The sequence below is a fragment of the Acomys minous genome, assembly GCF_964271855.1.
Source record: "Acomys minous genome assembly, chromosome: 3".
Classification (NCBI taxonomy): Eukaryota; Metazoa; Chordata; class Mammalia; order Rodentia; family Muridae; genus Acomys; species Acomys minous.
In genome coordinates, this window is record NC_140485.1 from 30,187,228 (window position 1) to 30,208,244 (window position 21,017).

Here is a 21,017-nt window from a genome sequence, read left to right on the forward strand (position 1 = left end):
ACACGTGGGTCCACACCCAGTACAGAGCCACGTACCTGCACAGGCCTGCCTATGCCAATCCAGCCTTGCTCTCCAAATACCAATGACCCCGGAAGCCACACCGTTTACTGAAAGATCCCCTTGAGAGGTGAGCTCAAAGCCAGCCCAGAAGGACTCCAGTCAGTGTGGACCAGACTCTCCTCTCTCCCAGCACCTCCAGAGGACACGCCGCCAGGCAGCCAGATCACCATGTCTGCTATTGTACTCTGCCAGCTGCGGTCTCTCCCTGGGCACCTCTGGCTCCCTCCGTGCCTTCCATGTCCTTAGAGGGTAGTGGCAGCTTCCCAGCGAGTTCCATCTTCCTCCAAGCCGAGGTAGGGAGGGGAGAGTTAGAAGGGGCGGGCCTCAGGTACACCTCCAAGTTTTCAGCTCCCCAAAATAATCAGATGCAAAAAGGGAAGGAAGAAAAGCCTGGGCGGGTGGGTGACTCAGTGGCTGTGGGCCGGCTTAGTCACCTGGATGGCTGCTTGCTGCTCCGGGCACGTCAGGAACCGAGCAGTGCCCTCCCCCCACCTGCTGTGGTCCGCCGCTGCTGTCAGGAAGAGCTGGCGTTGGAGCCCCCTACGTGTCCAGGCTGCGGAGCAAGCGGCAGCCGCTCCCGCCTTTCTCTGGCCAATCGATTAGGGCCCGGCAGCCCCGGCCGCTATGCACCCCTCCTCCACCGTGCACCCCAGCTCACTTAGGGATTTCTCCATTAGATCCTTAGGCAGCGACCTGCTCCTTTAGGGCGCGAGCAGCTCCAACGTTGCCTGGCAATTTTGATATCGTCGGGGGTTGCCATGGGGAGGAGGGTGATGTCATTGACACAAAAAACCCACTGAATTTACAAATCAGCTGGGGCTGGAGCTATTTATAAAAACACGTTTCTCACTGCTTTCCTTTGGTGAGGGGGAGGGCGAGGAAGGACTGAGGGGTGGGGCGCAAGGAGCCTACTGTAGTTCACCTCACCGTTGTTCCCCAGAAGCCAGATCTTCTTGGCTCACCGCCAAGTCTAAGCCCCCCCCTCCCCCAGGTTTGCAGCTGTGAGCCTTAGCCCTGGCAGGCGTGGCCACAGCTGGGCTGCACACCCTTTACTAGTGCTCATCTGGTTTTGCCCTAAAGGGCAAAAGGGTGAAGATGGAGGGTGGAGTACTCAGCCCTGTGGGGACCAGCCTTCCGTTTCCCCCTCCCATGACTAGAAACAGTCGCATTGGCTGGGAGACTTGGGTTCTCAGGATGCCCACCTGCCGCTTCCCTGGCGAGCATTTGGTGAGCCTGGCCACTCCCTCCCAGCCTTGAGCCTCCTGCTTGCTTCACTGGCTTTTTTTTTTTTTTCCTCATGTCCATCTGCGAAGTGCCCAAGTTGCGGTCTTGGCAAATTGTCTTTTCCCGGTTCTCATCCATCGTTCCATTGAAACACCTTCTCTCTGGTGCTTCCACTAAAATCTGGTAAAGGTTGGCTTCAAACCTGTGTAGCAGCTGCCCAACACATGTGGTCCACCACCACTGTCCAAACCATGTTTCTAGATCCACAAGTACCGACAGGATAGAGCTGGGTGCTCTTGATTCTAACCACCTTATGCCGAAGGTGGCACTAAGGTGTACGTATTATTTTTGAACATTCATTCTTAAAATTTGGCTAACACCCTAAGCTCTGAATTTCCACCCTTGAGATCTCAGCTCAGCTCCATAGCTTGTTAGTTGAGTGACTTTGACATGCTGTTTAACTGACCGAGCCTCAGTGTCATCATCTATAAAATGGAGACAATTTCACCTGCCTCCCAGGATTATGGGAATTCAGTGAACAAAGCTCCTGGCTCAGGGACTGTTTGTCTGAGAGCTCATAAGCATCTGCTTTCGTCTTGTTTGCCCTATGTCATTTATTGCTCGTTTCTATCCAGCCAGCCACCAAATTAATCTTCTAAAGCCATGACTCCCAGCCACTGCCTGTGCAAAGGTCTCAGGCTGCACACAGGGACAATTTAGTGTCCCACATCAAGGACATCAAAATACAAATGTCACTCAAAGGCCAGCAGGAAACTAACTGCTCTGTGACAACTCTGGAATTTTTGTTTCTTTTTTTAAAAAATACAGAAATATTATAAGAATATGTTGATATTTTAATCCCAGATATAGGGATAGGGGGCTGCTGTGTAGCAGCTGACTATGATTTGCCTCGTGCTCTAGCAGAAGAGTGGTTTTGCCAGCTACAGATAGTTTCTGTAGGTTGTGTGATGTTTGGAATTCTGGGAAATTTTCAGAGGGTATATAAATGCTAAAGCCCTGATATGTGAGGGGTAGGTAGTTCTTGGTTGTTCAAGGGGGCTGGCTGCCATATGTTAGTAGTCATGCTCAAAGAAGAACTAAGAAGAAAGAAATTAGATTCAAGTTTCTTTCTATCTCTCTCTCCCCGCTTCTTTCTCTTCTATGTAGGGGTAGGGGGTAAAACCAAAGCACTAAAGGGAGGGAAAAAGGAGAACCCACAAAGCAGCAAAGACCAGCTACGGGAAACATTGTCCCTTTAACCAGGAGGGCAGCTCCTTTTGGAGAACTCTGTGTTTCCTTTATGTTCTTCAACATAACGTTGTGAGAAAACAGCTGTAAATGATCCACATAGGTGCTAAATACCGGACGGAAGCAAATCTATGGTGGCTCAGACCTGTAATTCCAGAATCAAAAAACTAAGCAAGAGGGTCACTGTTAGGTTGAGGCTAGCCTGGGGTGCATACACAGCTCTGGGCTATCCAGGGCTGCAGAGAAGCTGATGTCACCCTATTACACGCCCCCTAATATTTGTATTGTTTATGATCAGAAAAAATTAAAACCATAAAAAGGTTCACTAGTATAGGATGGTATTTTCTCATACAATCAGGTACCGGAATCCTTAAGAAAGATGGAGTTGGGGCCAGGAAGATGGCTCAGTGGGTAGAAATGCTAGCCACACAAGCCTGACAACCTGAGTTAGGGCACCAGATCCCATGGTGGAAGGAAGGAAATTGTCTTCTGATCCTCATGTGTGTGGCCTTGCATTCATGCACACATGCACACGTGCACACATACACACACACACACACACACACACACACACACACACACACACATTTTAAACTTTTATCTGTTTCCATGAGGGGAAGGAATGGCAGTGACAAGAGTGAAAAAAAAAAGACACCAAATTCCTGCACGACAATTAGAAAACATCACCTCGTGTTCACGGAAAAGCAAAAGATATTTCTACACCCCCCATGCTGTTACCCTGAGATGGGATCTAGTAACTCTTAATTTTTTTAAGTTTAATTTTAACTTTTGCACTACCTAAAATTTTCACTGAGCATATTTTTCTAGTTTTAAAAATATAAAGCTAAGGGACAGGAGAGATGGCTCAGAGGTTAAGGGCACTGACCGTTCCTCCAGAGGTCCTGAGTTCAATTCCCAGCAACCACACGGTGACCCACAACCATCTATAATGGGATCTGATGCCCTCTTCTGGCCTGCAGGTGTACATACAGGCAGAGCACTGTATACATAATAATAAATAAATAAATCTTTTAAAAAACTATGTAAAGTTAAAAATAAGCAAAAAAGGGGGCTGGAGAAATGGCTCAAAGATTAAGAGCACTGACTGCTTTTTCAGAGGAGCAGGATTTAGTTCCCAGCAGCCACATGGCAGCTCACAACCGTCTGTAACTCCAAGGTCTGAAACCTTCACACAGACATACATGCAGTCAAAACATCAATGCACACAAAATAAAAAAAAAAATTTTTTTAAATAAGCAAGAAGGGCTGGAGAGATATCTCAGTGGTTAAGAGCACTGGCTGCCCTTCCAGGGGACCCAGGCTTGATTCCCAGCACCACAAGGCAGCTTGAACAACCTGAAACTCTAATTCCAGCTGATCCAATGCTCTCTTCTAGCCTCTGTGGGCTACACACACACATACACACACACACACACACACACACACGCACACACACACACACACATACACACACACACACACACACACACACACATACACACACACACACACACACACACGTGGACAAACAAACATGCAGGCAAACATTCATACATATAAAGCTACAAAGAAATAAGCGAGAGTTTAAAAATTGAAATACAGAATGCAAAGCTAACATAGAAACCCACAGTCTGTAAAGGGTACTAAAACACATATATTTGAACATTCCCCCACAATTCCATTTTAAGGCAATGTGGGTATGTGAAAAAATCCTTTCTCTTCTTTGAAATGTCCAGAGAGGATATGTTTTAAAAGGAAGCACATCATAAAGATTGAAGGTGGGTTGCTTATTGTGCTAAATTGGAAAGAATACTTGATCGGGCTAACAATTACAGTCACTGTCTTTAGGAAATGTAACATTTCGAAGCTCCGGTCGGTTTATAAAATGTAACAGAAATTTCTGAAGCTGTCATCAGCTGTGACCCTGACAACCCTGCCTTGTGCTACAAATCCCAGCAGTCGCAGGAAGAGAACACCACAAGCCACCTCCCCCTCCCTCTCCCCCTTCCCCTCCCCCTCTGGATCAGCATTCTCCAAATACCAGCCCGGGAGTCCAGCACAGAGCCGAGAAGTCAGGGCTCCTAAGCGCCTGCACTGCTGCACTGACCCCAGATCCACACCGGCTCACACCTGGACAAAAGGCGCTGGGGAAACACCTACTGCAGCCCTGCACTGGGACCGAGGAGATTCTGATTGGCTGGCTCAGGTCATGTGCCCACCTCTCACTCTGACAAAGGGGAGGGAGATTGAGGAGACAGTACTCGCTATCACACATGACGTGGACTGGAAAATTAGTGTGCTACCATTAAAGGAACTGGAAGACAGGCTACCAAAAAAAAAAATTTTTTTTTTTTTTGCCCTCAGCAATAACAAATACATGAGCCAGGGGTCGTCCCAAGCTCTCCACCACAGTTTTCTAATGAAGGTCAATTCCTGAGTGTGAGAGTCAACAGTTGCTGACTCTTAGATTCCTTGTATCTTTAGGGACTTTCTGAAAACTGATGGCCTGCACCGACTGAGACCCAATCCTCTACTGTGTTGCATGTCTGGGAGATGTGGTGAGATACCTGTAAACATGGGTGTGTATGTGTGTGTGTGTGTGTGTGTGTGTGTGTGTGTGTGTGTGTGTGTGAGCTCTCACTCATTCTCACTCTCTCTCTCTCTCTCTCACACACACACACACACACACACACGCATGCACGCACGCACGCACGCACATACACCACACTCATACACGTGTGCACATATACACAGGCCATATTACAGCAAAGACCTGCCAGCCATAGGATGAACTCCTGAAAAGGCTTGGCTGCCTGTTGCAAGTGAGAGTTCTCAGATATGCCAAGTCCTAGCCAGTGCCCCCTTTATCCTTCTGGGATCACCCTCTCTCTCTCTCCCCAGTACTGTGAGCTCTCCAGGACAGGACGTAGCAGCTGCCTGTGTGCCATTTATGTGAATGAATGAGTGAGCATCTAAAGAAGCTCTGTGCTCTAGGCACCCTGACTTAGAACACATGACCTGGAGCTCAAATGGATTTGAGGAAGCCCCACCACCCCCTCCTTCTGAAGATGCCAACTGCCTACTGCAGCCCTGGGAGATGAGGTGACTCAGCGGAAACACAGAGGACCGTAGAAGCAGTCAGGACTAGAACTTAACTTTCCCAACTCTCAGCTTTGGTGTACCCCTCACCGCTGACCACGTCCACTGTGGAGGCAGCCCTGGCTGTGATGGTAACTCCATCAAGGCAGAGGCAGCCCTGTCCCCGTGGACATTTTTTTGGCTCCCGGGGATCTGCTGCAGTGTGAGTCAGCCAAGCCAGTGTCCTTACATCTTCAAATAGAGTCTTTCGCTTTGTTCACTTCTGGTTTTGTGAATGAACAAACTCAATAGTAACTGACTTTACTTCACAGAATCGGCTAGGCATGAACAACCAACCGCTTACTGTCCTGCTTTACGGTTTAAACTATCATTTGAGGGTGCGTTTGGAAAAGCTATATCAATAATGAAATCTAAAGTTCTCCTAAAGCAATAATTCCAAAAAAATTTCCCGAGTAAGAAGAATGTTTAGATACAAACTTTGGGGGTTCCATGTGTCCAACAATTTCCCCTTGGTGGCCCCAAATGCCTTGATCTTTTGGTGTTTCCTCACTCGCCTATACACAGGCCTTTCTGCTGACTGAGCTGGGCTTGCCTCCACCTGCCTACAGTGGCAGTGCCTGGAAGGGAAGAACAGACTATGCCACACCCAGGGCAAGCGTGAGAGGAACAGCCCAGGCGTCCGGCACCTCAGAGCTGGCCTTGAGGAGGGCTGGACCACAGGCAGCGGTCATCAGGCATCCACTTTGGGGTATTGGCCAGAGAGGGGGGAGAATCACTACGTCTATTTGAAGTGTTCCTAGAGGGAAGGGGGCCCCAGGGTCCTGTTCGTGGGAAGGCCCTAGGTCTCCCGTGTGCCCTCTCCTGGCTCTGCTCCCCCTTCCCTGTGGGGTACAGAAGCCAAGAACAGCCTGGGCCGCAAACCTGCCACCGTTCTCCATGTTAGATGTGGGTGCCAGGGACAGCAGCTTAGGGATTGTCGGCAGGACCTCCTCCTCTTCTGACAAAGGCAACTGAGGCAAGGAGTGCCCTGATAAGGGACCACAAGTGACCCTGATGTGGGTCACAACCCTTCGGGCTTGACCTGAGGGGCAGGGGTGCTTTTCTTCCTGGAAGTAAGAAGAGGAAGAGGAAGAAGATCCTTCCTGGCTGCCAATGGGCAGGAGCAAGTGAGGGACCTGACGGCTGGGATTATTCCCTGAGAGGCCTCCACACCCATAACACGCCTGTTCCAAAGACCTGGGGAAGTGAGTGGATGTGATTTCATAAGCTCATACCCAGGGCGAGAGCAGACGGAGAGCACTGTTCTTAATGCGATTGTCCCTTCCTGACCACCTTTTGGTCACAAGGCTATGGGGGAGATGAATAAGGGAATGGTGAGTCAGAATGTCACAGGGTCAGGAGTGACCTGGTAAGGGACTCTCCTCCAGGGGAGGTTTCGCTTGCAACAGGACTTTTCAAGTAGGAGATTTCCTATTTAGGAGATGGAATTATTTTTTTTTCCCCAGGACAAGGTGTGTGGAACTATGAAGATAAAGTGACTTCATAAGATGGAGGCCGTACAGAGAAAAGCCCTCACCGTGAGGCATCCAACGGCCAAGCATGGTAAAGCACTTTGTTCTGTGCTGACTCCTCCTCAGAGTGTAATCACCCCGGGGGAGCCTGCAGCTCAGTGTCTGAAGAACTTGTCTCATGTCAGAGGGACTGGCAAGTGGAGGGATCTGAGGTCAAGGCCGGGCTTTCTCAGGGCCAGTTGGGCGGTGGGGAGAGGGGGGTGAGGGGATGGGGGTGGGGGGAGCAGAGGCAAGACTCCTTGAGGAGCTTTGAGTTCTTTCTTTAGATGATACTGCACATTGCGTCATGTTGTGTGATTTGTAAGGAGCTGCCTGCCTCTGTGGCGGGAGGTCTCATATCTGTGGGACAGGAAAGCCAGGAACTTAGACCTCAGGTGGGAAATGCTCTCAGCCTTAGTTGTTCAGAGGCTGGCAGCAGGCCCAGCAGCAGCCGAGCTTCCTGATGGCCAAGCGTTTCATCCATACCGAGGAGCCTGTACAGGGAGCAGTGGCTCCAGGAGGAGCTGCCCAAAGCTGTCAGAGCAGGGAGAAAGAAAGAAAGAAAGAAAGAAAGAAAGAAAGAAAGAAAGAAAGAAAGAAAGAAAGAAAGAAAGAAAACTGGCTGGCATTTCAATGGGAAAAAGATGAAAAAGAAGTCTTTTGTCAGTGATGGGCACCTATCCAGATCCCAGCCAGGTGGCCTTGGAAGTGAGTGAGTCTGGTCCAGGGAGGGACAAGGTTAACCCTGAAGGGTTAAGGCGACCCGTGGAGAGCTGCTCAGTCAGAGGAGACTTACAGACTGAAGTGCCAAATACTGTCTGGCTGGAATCCAGGGAGCCACGGGCACTGGTGTGCAGGGCCCCCTGCCAGCATAGGAAGTGATGGCCTTTGTGCTCCCGCACCATCCACCAACAGGGAGGAACCTTCTTAAAACCTGCCAGCTTCTGGGTGGGCCAGGGCAGCAGGGGGCACGCGGAGGGCAGCTCCTGCAGCTCCACAAGAGCTGTAGCCACAGAGACTTTTCTTCCCGCCCATGCCCGTGTGTGCATACTACAGGTTACTCCCTGAGCTAAGCCCTCATTAAACATGAATTCTTCTAAACCCCCTAACACCTACCTAGTGAACTAATCCGGGCCCGTTCCACAAACACCTATTGAGTGCCTGCTAACCACTGCAGATAACTCAGCCAACAAGGCCCCACATCTGCATGGAATTTGCAACCTGGGCAAAAACTATTATCTCATTTTAGAGATAGGGAAACTAGGGCTTCCTAAGCCTAACTCAACTCAGTCAAGTAGTGACAGGGCATAGCTGAGAAGCCGTTCTTCCTTCTCCTCACCTTTTCTGCTTCCTAGGGCTGTTCATGTAGCAAACACCATTGGTTGGTTGCCCTTCTGAACCAGTCTCACCGCCCTGCTTTGTGGGTGAAGTCCATTTCTCTGAATATATACCTTCTTTCTACCCATGTGCCGAGGGAGGAGGAGTCCCTTCCCAGCCCTGGGGATAAATGCAGATTAGATCATAACAGTCTTTAGTAACACCCCCCCCCCCCGCCTACCCCCACCCCCCACCCCCAGCAGGAGTTGGCTTAGGCCTCAATTACGTGACATTCTGGCCAAGAGAGACATGGGGAGACTGGGTTTCTGCACGTGTTTTTGTTTGTTTGTTTGGTTGGTTGGTTCAGATTCAAGTTGCCCCGAACTGTGGTAGCCAACTGCTCTCATAAGGGACCAGCCTGAGGCAAATGCCAACATTTAATGGCAGGACAGGAGGGTGGCAAGAAGACACTTTATGCCACTTGCCTGCCAAGCTCTAGGCTTTGTTATGTGAGGTGGCCTGGCCTTTCTGATCCCACCCCACCCCCACCCCACCCCGACTCCTGCCCCAGTTCCAGACTTACTTGATTCAAGGCAGCTCCGACCGCTGGCCAGCTGTGGTGGTTCCAGATGCCCTGTCCACCTGGTCTCCACTTTCTGAACATCCTAACGTAGACTATAGGGTCTACATCTTTAGCTCCTGCATGCGGCTTTCCTTGAGATGTTTCTCTAGAAAGTCTCCCCATCCCTATGTCCCAGCTAAAGAGATAGCCAGGCAGTTAAAAGCATTTGCTGCTCTTGCAGACCTGACCTTGGCTCCCAGCACCCACATGGAGGACTCAGCACCCACATGGAGGACTCAGCACCCACATGGAGGACTCAGCACCCACATGGAGGACTCAGCACCCACATGGAGGACTCAGCACCCACATGGAGGACTCATTACTGTCTGTGACTCTAGTTCCCGGGGATCCAAAACCTTCTTTTGATTTCTGCTGGCTTCCGCATGCCCACAGTGAACATAGACATATCGTGACAATATACGTACAGGTAAAAAAATGCCCTTTACAGTTTTTTTAAAATTATTACTGTGTGTTTCATGATGGGGCGGGGGGGGGGTGAGAAGCATATGTGCTGTGGCTACATGGAGGTTCGTGGAGGTCAGAGGGCAACTCTGTGGAGTCAGTTTTCTCCTACCACTCATGCATTTTAGGGATTGTTCTAGGTTGCCAGGCCTATGTGGAAAGTCCCTTTACCCATGAGCCATTTCACCGGCCTAAGCTGACTCTTCCTGATCTATTTCTCTCGTGTGCTTTCTTGGCCATTCTGTTGTTATATTCCACTGATTCTAAATCCTAAACTCCTTCCAGGGAGTAAGCAGGCCTTCCATTTCCTTAAATCCTATCAGAGATGAGAGGCCATGATAGAGCTTAATAAATATTTATTGGCTAATCCTTCCCCCCCCCCAACATTCCAAGATATCATTTGCTGCCCTGGAGGAGGTCCATGAACTGGTTTCAACAAGCAGTAAAATAGGAATCAGTGGCCGCAGCTGGAGGCCCGGGCAAACAGGCATGTGAGGCATCTCACTGGCTTGCTCTCCTGGCTAGGATTCCAAGAGTGGGGCAGCCCCAGTCACTTCTTTCTCTGGGTTGGATGCTGGGTGAGCAGATGAATCTGTGGCTCACTGTGAGCCCAAGCAAGGTCCTGTTCCTCTCTCTCCTGCTCACTCTCGTAGCCCTGGAGGTAGGAAGCAAGGGTCCTGAGGGACAGCAATGGCAGACTGGCCTGCTCTGGTACCACGGCTCGTCACCAACAGGGCTACTCTTCCAGTTCCCGAATCAAGGCCCTGGAAATTCTTATTCCCTCCCACCCCCCCACCCCGCTCTGCCACCACACCCCCCCCACTCCCCTCCCCCGCCGCCCCCGCCATCTTTTTCCTATTTAGCAACCGATGGCCTCACATTCATTGACTCAGAAAGGGACAGGGCAGAACACAAAATAGAAAAGGTTCCAAAAGCCCAAGTCCAAGTGGGAAGACACCTTATGTGAGGTCAGTGGACCTCGCTCCCCTAAGCCAGCCAGAGATTTCCCCTGAAGGGAAAATGAGGGGAGAGGAACAAGACACCATGTCTGTGGGTGGCTGGGGGGCAGCAGGGCACTGCCTGGTGCGTGAGGGTAGACAGGGCCTGAGAAAAACATTCCTGCACTCTGAGCACAATGCAGAAGGCCCAGCGGCAAGCCAGTGACCCTGGCTCTTCCACACCATCTATTCCCGCTCAGAATCTCTTGGCCGTTCTTTGGACTGTTCCTGGGTGTGCTACTACCCACAGGAAGGAGCCTTGTCCTCTGGCTTTTGCTCTGTCGACTGCTCCCCACAGCCCAGGCATCTCTACCTGTGTGCGGGGCGTTTCTGCGTTCTCGTGGCCCCAGTCTGCCTTGGTAAAGCACTGGCAGATAGGGGAAACCGTGTTCCTGAGACATGACTCCATCCTCATGGCTGTGACATCTCTGGCTGGTGCTGCCTTTGAGTGCTTAAATTCCAGACCATTTATTTCCTGGAAGATGTGACGCACAATTCCAAACCTCACCTGATTCTTCATATCCTGTTGGCAGATGCTGGTTGGCAACAGCCTTCCTAACCTGGTGACCTACAAAGCGGCTGCCCTCTTCCCTGTCACCCAGGGCTGGAGGAACAACGGCCCTAGCTGTTGTATTTTCTTCTGTGCTGCTGGGTTTGAAATCAGGGCCTGACTCAGGAGTGCAAACGCAAGTGCTGTGCCACTCACTGAGCCACACCCTGGGCCCAATGTGCTTTTCATTAAAAAGTAATCGTTTATCTTCATGACACTAGCGATGGATCCCAGGGACTTACTAGACAAGCACTCTGCCACCCTGTCTCCAGCTCCCAGGTGCTTTGAGACATACCTCGCTGAGGTTAAAGGAAGGTTTGGAGCTGTAGAGTTTGGTGCTAACCAAGCTCTGGCTCTTTCAAAGGACTGGGCTCTGCACTTGTTACTCTCATTGCCCTGGGTAAGGGGTCGGGGTGTCAAACCACTCTCACAAACACCACCTACAAGACAGCTACCGGGGGCTGGAGAGATGGCTCAGTGATTAAGTGCGCCACCTGCTCTTCTAGAGGTCCTGAGTTGAACTCCTAGCAACCACATGATGGCTCACAACCATCTATAATGTGATCTGATGCCCTCTTCTTCAGATAAAACATTCATATACAATAAATAAATAAATAAATATTAAAAAAAAAAAAAAAAGACAGCCACCGGCCTCAAAGCAGTCCTCAGGAAGTCCGATGGGCTCTTACTACCACCACCCCCAGCCACTGTCTGTCACCACTGTCCTTTCTTCGTAACAGGGCTTGTAACAAGGCACCCACTTTTTAAAGACATGGTGATAAGCATTGTATATAGTGTATCCCAATCTTGAGAGGCTCACAGAACCTCGCCACTGTTAAACATTAGAACTAAACCAACACAAAAACGTATGCTGAGATCATCAGCTTTCAACGCTGTGAAGCAAGCTCACGGGTTACCATCATGTTAGAAGATGCCACCGGCTCAGGGAAGTTAAGGTATACAGCTAAAATTCAAGTCCAATTAGTCTGGCTTCAAAGGCACTTATAGGCCTGGCAAAGTGGTATACACTTATAATTGTAGCCCTAGGAGGCAGAAGCAGGAGGATCACCATAAGCTCAAGGCTAGCTTGGCCTTCACAGCAAATTCTAGGCCACAGTGAGGCCATCTTAAAAACAAACAAACAAACAAACAAACAAACAGGAAACCTTTCTGGCCACCACACTTTGCCCTGTCTGGCAGGGAACTCACACACTGAGAACATCTAAGCAGGCTCAGACCTGTAAAGTTGATCCCTGTAATGTAAATCCTAACTGGGTATTAAAAGAGAATCACTCCACCTCCACAGAGCTCACCTGAACTAGGAATGCAAAGCAAACACAAGGCAAACTCGACTAATTACACAGCATAGGAAGGAGCAAGAGCAGAAAGCTATGGGGCCGCCCTGGCCATAGCCCTGAGGGCCTAACTGTAGAACCCTGGCTGGTGTCTGCATGGGGGGGTGGGGGTGGAGTGGGGGTGGGGAATGGGGGTGCTGTAGGACATGCAGTCGGAACCCTGAGCAATGTCCTCGGTCTGGAAGACACTACCAGAGCACTTGTTCCTTCTGCCTGGTGCATCTTTCTGATTCCTGTACTTAATGCCAGTGTTTCCTTGGAGCCAACTGTGGTGAAACTTCATGTGGCATCTTTTTTGCTTTTATTAGCACTTTAGTTTAGCATTAAAAGATTTCAATTGGGGGCTGGAGAGATGGCTCAGACATTAAGAGCACACTGCTCTTTCAGAGGTCCTGAGTTCAATTTCCAGAAATCACATGGTAGCTCACAACCATCTATAGTGTAATCAAATGCTGTCTTTTGGTGTGCAGGTGTACATGCAGGCAGGACACTGTAGATGTAATAAATACATCTTTAAAAAGTATTAAAAAAGATTTCAATTTTAAAATATAAAAACCGGGGCTGGAGAGATGGCTCAGAGGTTAAGAGCACTGTCTGTTCTTCTAAAGGTCCTGAGTTCAATTCCCAGCAACCACATGGTGGCTCACAACCATCTATAATGAGATCTGGTGCCCTCTTCTGTGTGTGGGCAGAATACTGTATAACTAATAAATAAATAAATCTTTTATATATATATAAACTAACAGATACATATTCATCTCTTGTTTACAGATTTTAAGTGGTTTTATTTATTTATAGATGGGGGCCTCGCTATGTAGCCTTGGCTGGCCTGGAACTCACAGAGATCTGTCTGCTTCGATTGCCAGAGTGCTGGATTGAAGGAATGTGCTACCAGGCAGGGCTCTCTTTATCTAGTCTGTGACATTCAGTCTAGTCACGCTACAAACTCCCCACATAGCTGTGGACAATCAGCCTCCGAGGCTCCTGCCTCCACCTCCCAACTGTTGGGATTACTTGAGTATCAGTACGGCTGGTGGATGGGTTGCCGGAATCGAACCCAGGGTGCGCAGCATGCAGGGCAAGCACTCTACCAAGTGAGCCACAAGGGCACCACATCCCTGGTCCAGTATTTGTTCTTACGAAGTACAATCCTCAACCTGCAAATCTTAGAACAGCAGCAATTAGAAGAAAGGCATCACGTGACCAGGCTGGCACGTTGAGCCGACTCTGAAGCTGCAGCACACGGAAGCATCCCACTGCTTCATGTGTGAACATGAATTAAGTACACGTGGAAATGAAAAGTTCATGCCCCCAGAGAACACCCTTCTGAAATAACTCTTCTTTAGAGATAGTCTCTAGCTCTAGCTCAGGCTAGCCCTGCTCAGCCGCTGGGGTACAGGCATGCACCACCACACCTGGCATAACATTTCATCTGAAAGGTGTAACCTAGCAGTCAGTGAATCCAGCAGTCAGTCAGCACGCTGAAGCAGCACCATGAGATGGCGTACGGAAAGTGAGACCTAGCGCTAAGGGCAGACATTGGCCAGCCTCAGAACCAATGTCCTTTGTCTCTGAATTTGTAGCCATACCCCTCCCAATATTTTCATTTTTTAGAATCATACATTTCTGGAATCAGAGTAATAGACACATAGTCCCTTGCTTATAAGAGGTTTGAAAAGCTTCAGTCTGAGCCATCTCAGTGTCACAGGGAAAGGCTGATGCGCACTTGTGGAACAGTTCTGGCTCAGTATCAAGTCTGCCACAGGAGCCTCTGGGGGAGTGGAGAAGGGAAGAGAGGGGAGGGGAGAGGGGAGAGGGGGGAGCCTTAGCAGAAGCAGATGCTTTGGTGGGGGGAAACAGCATGTTTACAGGTGTTCCCCTTATGTCCATCAACGAGCCTTTCATAATCATACAAAGTCAATTTGTGACAACTCAAGCTTTTATTCAAAAACAGTCCTATAAAATCACATTTTTAAAAATGTGTGCGTATGTGTGTGCACAAGGACAACCTGCAAGAGGTAGTCCTGTCCTTCCACCCCGCAGGGCTGAAGAATCTAACTCAAATCACCAGGCTTGGTGGCAAGGACTTTTATCTGACGAGCCATCTCACCACACAGAGTCTGTATGAGGCTGTTTTGAGATTTCCTTTGCTAATGCAATTAATCTAAATCTCTTCGCTTGTGCCTCAGGCAGACTCTTCAGACAAGAGTAATAAGCAGTCACGTTCTTCACCGAAATATCACAAGAACAGCCCCTCGGGGACATACTAGAATTCTTCTCCTCTGAAACCTCTTGAACCCCTGAAACCACAGTTCAAGTCACCCTCAGCAGCACATCTTTCTGAAACCTCTTGAACCCCTGAAACCACAGTTGAAGTCACCCTCAGCAGCACATCTTTCTGAAACCTCTTGGACCCCTGAAACCACAGTTCAAGTCACCCTCAGCAGCACATCTTTCTGAAACCTCTTGAACCCCTGAAACCACAGTTCAAGTCACCCTCAGCAGCACATCTTTCTGAAACCTCTTGAACCCCTGAAACCACAGTTCAAGTCACCCTCAGCAGCACGTCTTCCATGCTTCTTTCTACTAGGCTGGCCCACTAAGCCTCACGTAAAGCATTCTTTCTCAATCCATATTCTTCCAAACAAAGGCATGGTCAGGCCTGTCACAGCAGTACCACACTCCTGGTACCAACTTCTGTCTTAGTTCGGGTTTTATTGATGTGAGGACACCATGACCAAGGCAACTCTTATAAAACATTTAATTGGGGCTGGCTTAAAAGTTTCAGGGGTTTAGTCCATTACCATCATGGTGGGATGTTGGGGGTTGGACTGCTGCTATGCACTCATGTGCTAATTTCTGGCCCCCCAGATCTGGTTGCCGTCAAGAGGAGTACATCCTCGCGTACACTGGTCTTTGTTGTGTAAACTTTGTTCTACCTAGTTTAAAGATAAGAGCTAGAAGCCTGTACCTGGGCAGAGGAGAAGTAGGCAGGGCTAAGGTCCCTGGGCTTGGGGTCAGATGGGGACCACAAGGAGAAGGAGCTGAAGATAAGGAGTCACCATGTGGCAGTATGGACCATGAGGACGTGGCCTGATGGCCTGATGGAACAGAAGCAGCCCAGGCAGGAACAATTATGGCAAGTAACTTGGGGTATATAGCCTGGGAAATAGCAAAATAGCTTAGAGGGTTGATCCCTGTCCAGCTATGGTACTTTAATGCTTTTATAAATCTAAAAGGTCGCTGTGTCTTTTATTCAGGAACTAAACAGTCTGAAGTGGGGTAGAAATGTCAAATAGTTATTTATAAGCAAAGGAGTGCGTGTGTGGTGAACTTCCCCCCCCCCCATATTATTATAGTGGGAAGTGTGGTAGAGTCCAGGCAAACATGGTGCTGGAGAAGGAGCTGAGAGTCCTACATCCTGATCTGCAAGCAGCAGGAGGAGACTGTGTGCCACACTAGGCCTAGCAGGTGTATAGAAGACTTCAGAGCCCGCCCCCACAGTGACACACTTCCTCCAACAAGGCCACACCTCCTAGTAGTGCCTCCCTCTAAGGGCCAAGCATTCAAACACAACAGTCTATAGGGACCAGACCTACTCAAACCACCACACACCTCATACACATAACACAAACGAATCCTTAAGACTAAACAAACAAAAATGATAGCGCTTCTTTCGTTTTTTTGTTTGTTTTGTTTTTTGTTTTTGACAGGATCTTGGCTGTCCTGGAACTGCCTACATAGACCAGGCTGGCTTGAACACACAGAGACCCACCTGTCTCTGCCTCCAGAGTGTTGGGATTCTAAGTATGGGCAACTATGCCTGGCACCCTAGCTCTTTTAAAACACAGGCTGGAGGTGACTGCTTGCCTCAGGTTCTGTCATCTCTAAGGAGGCCTCATGACAAACTAATGGTGCTAATGGCAAGATGTCTGGGTGTGACAGTGGGGTATCCCCACTGGGGAGACGAGTCTTAGAAGCAGTGAGAGCAGAGTTAAGGCACTGTGGCAATGTTTTGGCAATATAAATTCTTACAAATAGAAAATTTCAAATTTAGAGAAGATGGACAAATTGGCTTCTAAGAATGAACTAATTAATGTATAAGTCACCTGCTAATGAGTGATTGTTTCCTTAATCTCAGTGATATAGTTTTTCTTTTTAAAAAATTAAATAAATATATATATATTTAAAACCTACATATTAGATTTTATGAGTGTTTTGCTTGCATGTATGCATGCCTGGTAGTCTCAGAGGTCAGAAGAGGAGGGTGCTGGATCCCCTGGAACAGGAGGAACAGATGGTTTTGAGCCACTGTCTGGGTCCTGGGACCAAACCTAGGTCTTCTGGAACAGCCACAGATGCTGTTCACCTCTGAGTCATCTGTCCAGCCTCTCACCAGCACATTCTCATTCTTGTAAATGACGATGTAGTCTCACTGCATTTTACTAGAGTGACATGGAACCTCTCACTTAAATGGCTGTTCATGCCCTGTCTATTTCTATCCTGTTTTTCTTGGTTTTTAGTACTCTGGCAAATGGTTTTATTATACCTAGGTGCTGTTCTAGGCATCAGAGTTAAGATAAGAGCATAAACCCATCTTTAGAGTTTAAATTGCTGTAGTGGGATTCGGAAAAGAGGTTTGCACATACAAGCATATGTGGGACCATTCCCATGTGCACGATGGTGAAAGGTACTATGAAAAAATACAAAGGGCAAATAAACAAATAAATAAAATTAAATTAAATTAAAAATTAAAAAAAAATACAAAGGGCCAAAAGGGACAGGAGGCAACAGTGAGCCCAGGGGATGCTCCATCGCATAAGCAAGCCAGGCTGGACTGCTCTGGTCAAGAGATTTGAGGAAGCATCTTCTTTGATTTGTTTGTTTGTCTGTTTGAGACAGGGTTTCTCTGTGTAACCTTGGCTGTCCTGGACTCACTTTATAGACCAGACTGGACTTGAACTCACAGTGGTCCACCTGCCTCTGCCTCACGAGTGCTGGGATCACAGGCGTGCGCTACCATACCCAGCTTCAAGCTTCAAGTCTTGAAGGAAGTAAATAAGTCATCCACAGAACTGTAGAAGAATTCCAGGCAGGGGGGGAAAAATGGCAAGAGAAAGGAGTTGACATGTTGAGGAAGGAAGGGGAATAGGACAGGACGTGTTCCGAGGACCACGACAAGTTCTTTGGCTTTAGAGCCATGTGAAATGGGAGAGTACCGAGGGGTTCTGGGATGGCTGGAGGACGTGGGAGAAGTCACTAGAATTGAGGTAAAGCAGGAGGGCAGGAAATGAACACTTGGAAGAATAGAAGGACCTTCCATGCTTGTGGATCCAGCTAATCCTGGGCTGGAAAAACAAAACCAAGGACTCAACCAAGCACAACACTCCAAAATCATCTGAGACTGGTTGTGGTAGAACACACAAGTAATTTCAGCATTTGGGAGAAGGCACGAGTTCAAGGCCACCCTGGGGGACATGAGACCTTATCTTTTTTTTTTTTAATTGACATATCCAAATTGGTTTGGGAACAAAGGCATACAACAGGTTAGACCACAGCATAAGGAAATGAAGTATATTCTCTGTACAAGACACCAGAGGAGCTAAGAGGGGCGGAAGCGCAGTTGAGCTGTGGTATATTGTGAAACCCTGAGGCAAAGAACCTTTAACTTGCACTAAGGCACTATATGAGCTAAGCAAGCCCTAGAGATAGAGTTCAAGCTGTAAGTTTTTTTTTTTTCTTCCCCCTCAAGACAGGGTTTCTCTGTTTAGCCTTGGCTGTCCTAGACTCACTTTGTAGACCAGGCTGGCCTTGATCTCAGTGATCTGCCTGCTTCTGCCTCCCGAGTGCTGGATTAAAGGCATGCGCCACCACGCCCAGCTTCAAGCTTTAAGTCTTAAATTTTAAAAAATTTTGTTTATAGCTGGGCATGGGGGGTGGGGGCGTGGAGGAATGCTTGTAATCCCAGCACTCCGGAAGGCAGACGAAGACAGATCTCTGTGAGCCTATAAGGTGAGTCTAGGACAGCCAAGGATAGCTACACAGAGAAACCTTGTCTCAAAACAAATGAACAAACTCTTTGTTTACTTATTGTGGGTCTGTGTGTATTGTATGAGCTTGTGTGACATGCACATGTGTGGAGGCAGAAGGTAACTTGGGGGAGTCTGTTCGCTCTTGCACCATGCAGAGGGCAGGAGTCTGGTCATCAGGCTTAGTGGCAAGTGCTTTTAGCCACTGCGTCATCTTTATCTCTAAATATTTAGCTTTTATGCCTCTGACCTCATTAAGGCCAAGGTTTGTTTTTAAAGGTTTATTCATTTATTTTCTGTGTATGCTGCTCTGCCTGCATGTACACCAGCAGGCCAGAAGAGGGCATCAGATCCCATTACAGACGATTGTGAGCCACCAAGTGATTGCTGGGAATTCAATCAGGACCTCTGGAAGAGCAGACAGTGCTCTTAGCTACTGAGTCATCTCTCCAGCCCGTAGGCCAAAGTTTGTCATGTTAAAAAAACGTTTCAAATGCACCCTGCTCACTAGAGAACTCAGTGTTTGAAGTCAGAATAGAACAGCCTTTGGCAGAGAAAGAATTGCTCCTTTTCAGATACAATGAAAAGCACGTCTTCGCTTAGCTTTTGACCTGAAGATATCAGCAAGTTATTTTGAAGTGCTTTATGCTAACCCCTGAAAGGCATTCCTATCTACCTGAGCTAAGAGTGCAAGCAATAGTCCAAGTCTTCCTCCTGTAGGAAAGATTGCACGTCCAGATTCAGGTCTGGCACCAATTAGAGCACCCAGACACAGGAGGACGCCGCTAGCAGACCCCAGAGCAAGTGAGGGCGCAAATGTGTAGGCTTAATTGTGTTAACAAATATATTTTATTACGAACTTATTAACCAAGAGTATGTTACTTATAACCCAACTAACCTAAAAGATAGGAAAAGGAGATTAAAGAATACAATAATAAAACCATAAGGATATTAGTTTTGAAGAACAATTCTCCTGGTGTAATCAGCAGGATTTTGTTGTTGTTGGAACCTGGAGTAACCAGAACCCAGAACCTCAGCAGGAGGCTGGAGCCCCAAAGCCTTCCCTTGAGCATTTTTTTCTAGGAGTGTCTCGAAGTGGAGTGATGAACAGCCAAAACTATCCCGTCTCCAAAAGCCCTGCCCCTTGTTTCTGGCATATATATATATATCTTCCCAGAGTCTGTTCACGGATCTTTTTAGTTGGCAACAATCAAGCTCTTTAGTGGATTAACATCACCTGTTCTCTCACAAGACCGTTCCCCAACCCACACTTGGGGTCATAACAAAACCAGGTTTCTCCTTCACAAATGGGGAGATCTTATTCCACAGTGTTTTTTCAAACAAGTGAAAGTTCCATTTTTCTCAATAGTTTATCTTTTTTTCCTTCTCCCAGGCCCAGCATTTTCATCAAGCCCCAGTGAGACCAGATCGAGGACCATTCAAAGCTTCTGCAGGAAAACAAAGGCTTCCTTCTCCCAGACAGCAGGCACCTGAAAGCCCAGCTGGAGATGGATCAGCGGACCTGGAGTGTGACGTCTGCCTGTGATATTAGTGATCCTATCTCAAAATAAAGAAAATTCAAAAGGGGGAAGCAAAAGATCCTATTTTGTGGTTTTATGCTTTTGTAAAGAAAACCTAAGCAATGACAGGCACTGGTGACGACAAGCACTGGTGACGACAGGTACTCTTGGTAAGGTGACATTCTCTCCTTTCCTCAAAGGCTGGAGTTGGCTGAGGTCGGAGAGTAGGGGGACGATAACACAGTTGCAAGGTGTTTTGATTCCTCGCCCCCCCCCCCAACTCCCCAACTCCTGCTTGTACTTTTAGAAACAAAGGTTTGTCCACACAGGGACTTGGCTGCCAGACTGCTGAAGAATTCGCTAGATGGAAGCTTATGTAAATGAAAGGCTTCAGATTTCCCAGGCTATGCAGGGAAGTGAGAGCTCAGGGGAGCAGAGAGGGGTGTGACTACAGAAAGTCAGCCTCACCATTCACACCTCTATAGAAGCAAGTCAAGGGGGTTTGACGAGTTGTACTTTGGGTGAGAGAAAATATTTAATTGTCTTTCAGATTCAAACCATGTTTTCTGGGTAGCCTGTACAGTTTGCTTAACATTTTCAGTTGAGCCATTTACTTTGGGACATTCTCCTTTCTAGCACTATTAGAGCAATGACAGTTGCAAGTAGAGGGGGAAATCAGGTACCAGCAAAGATGACATTAGATAACTGACGTTTTAATTATGAAAGAAATAGGTGACTTGTACTACTTACCCCTACACCAAGAAAACAAAACCCTCCCAGCCATTTGCAGAGGGGCCCTCTGCGTGTCCAGTGTTTCATCAGGCTTGCTCTCTTCCATCTGGTCCACACTTGATATTCTCACTGCTTCCTCCTGCCTCCTATCCCCTCAGCGACCCTCACTTCCTTCTGCGTGGGATGACAGAACACTTAGTACTCCATTCCGAAAGGTTAGTAAGGGCTTTTGGCAACTATCAAATAAAACT

At 48.2% G+C, this 21,017-nt stretch overlaps 1 protein-coding gene and 1 long non-coding RNA gene across 2 annotated transcripts in view; one reads left to right on the top strand and one right to left on the bottom strand.

Annotated features, from left to right (window-relative positions):
* Nucleotides 1-797, bottom strand: part of PAK6 (p21 (RAC1) activated kinase 6) — a 35,416-nt gene extending 34,619 nt beyond the window's left edge. Inside the window, exon 1 of the mRNA XM_084775282.1 lies at nucleotides 36-797. The gene's annotated coding sequence lies outside the window, so the exon portion shown is untranslated. The remainder of the gene's footprint in view (nucleotides 1-35) is intronic.
* LOC311593900 lies at nucleotides 230-20,253 on the top strand. Its single transcript, XR_014777863.1, has 4 exons — nucleotides 230-353; nucleotides 7,137-7,233; nucleotides 9,302-9,547; nucleotides 19,908-20,253. It is a non-coding gene; the product is annotated as an uncharacterized lncRNA (long non-coding RNA).
* The last annotated feature ends 764 nt before the right edge of the window (nucleotides 20,254-21,017 follow it).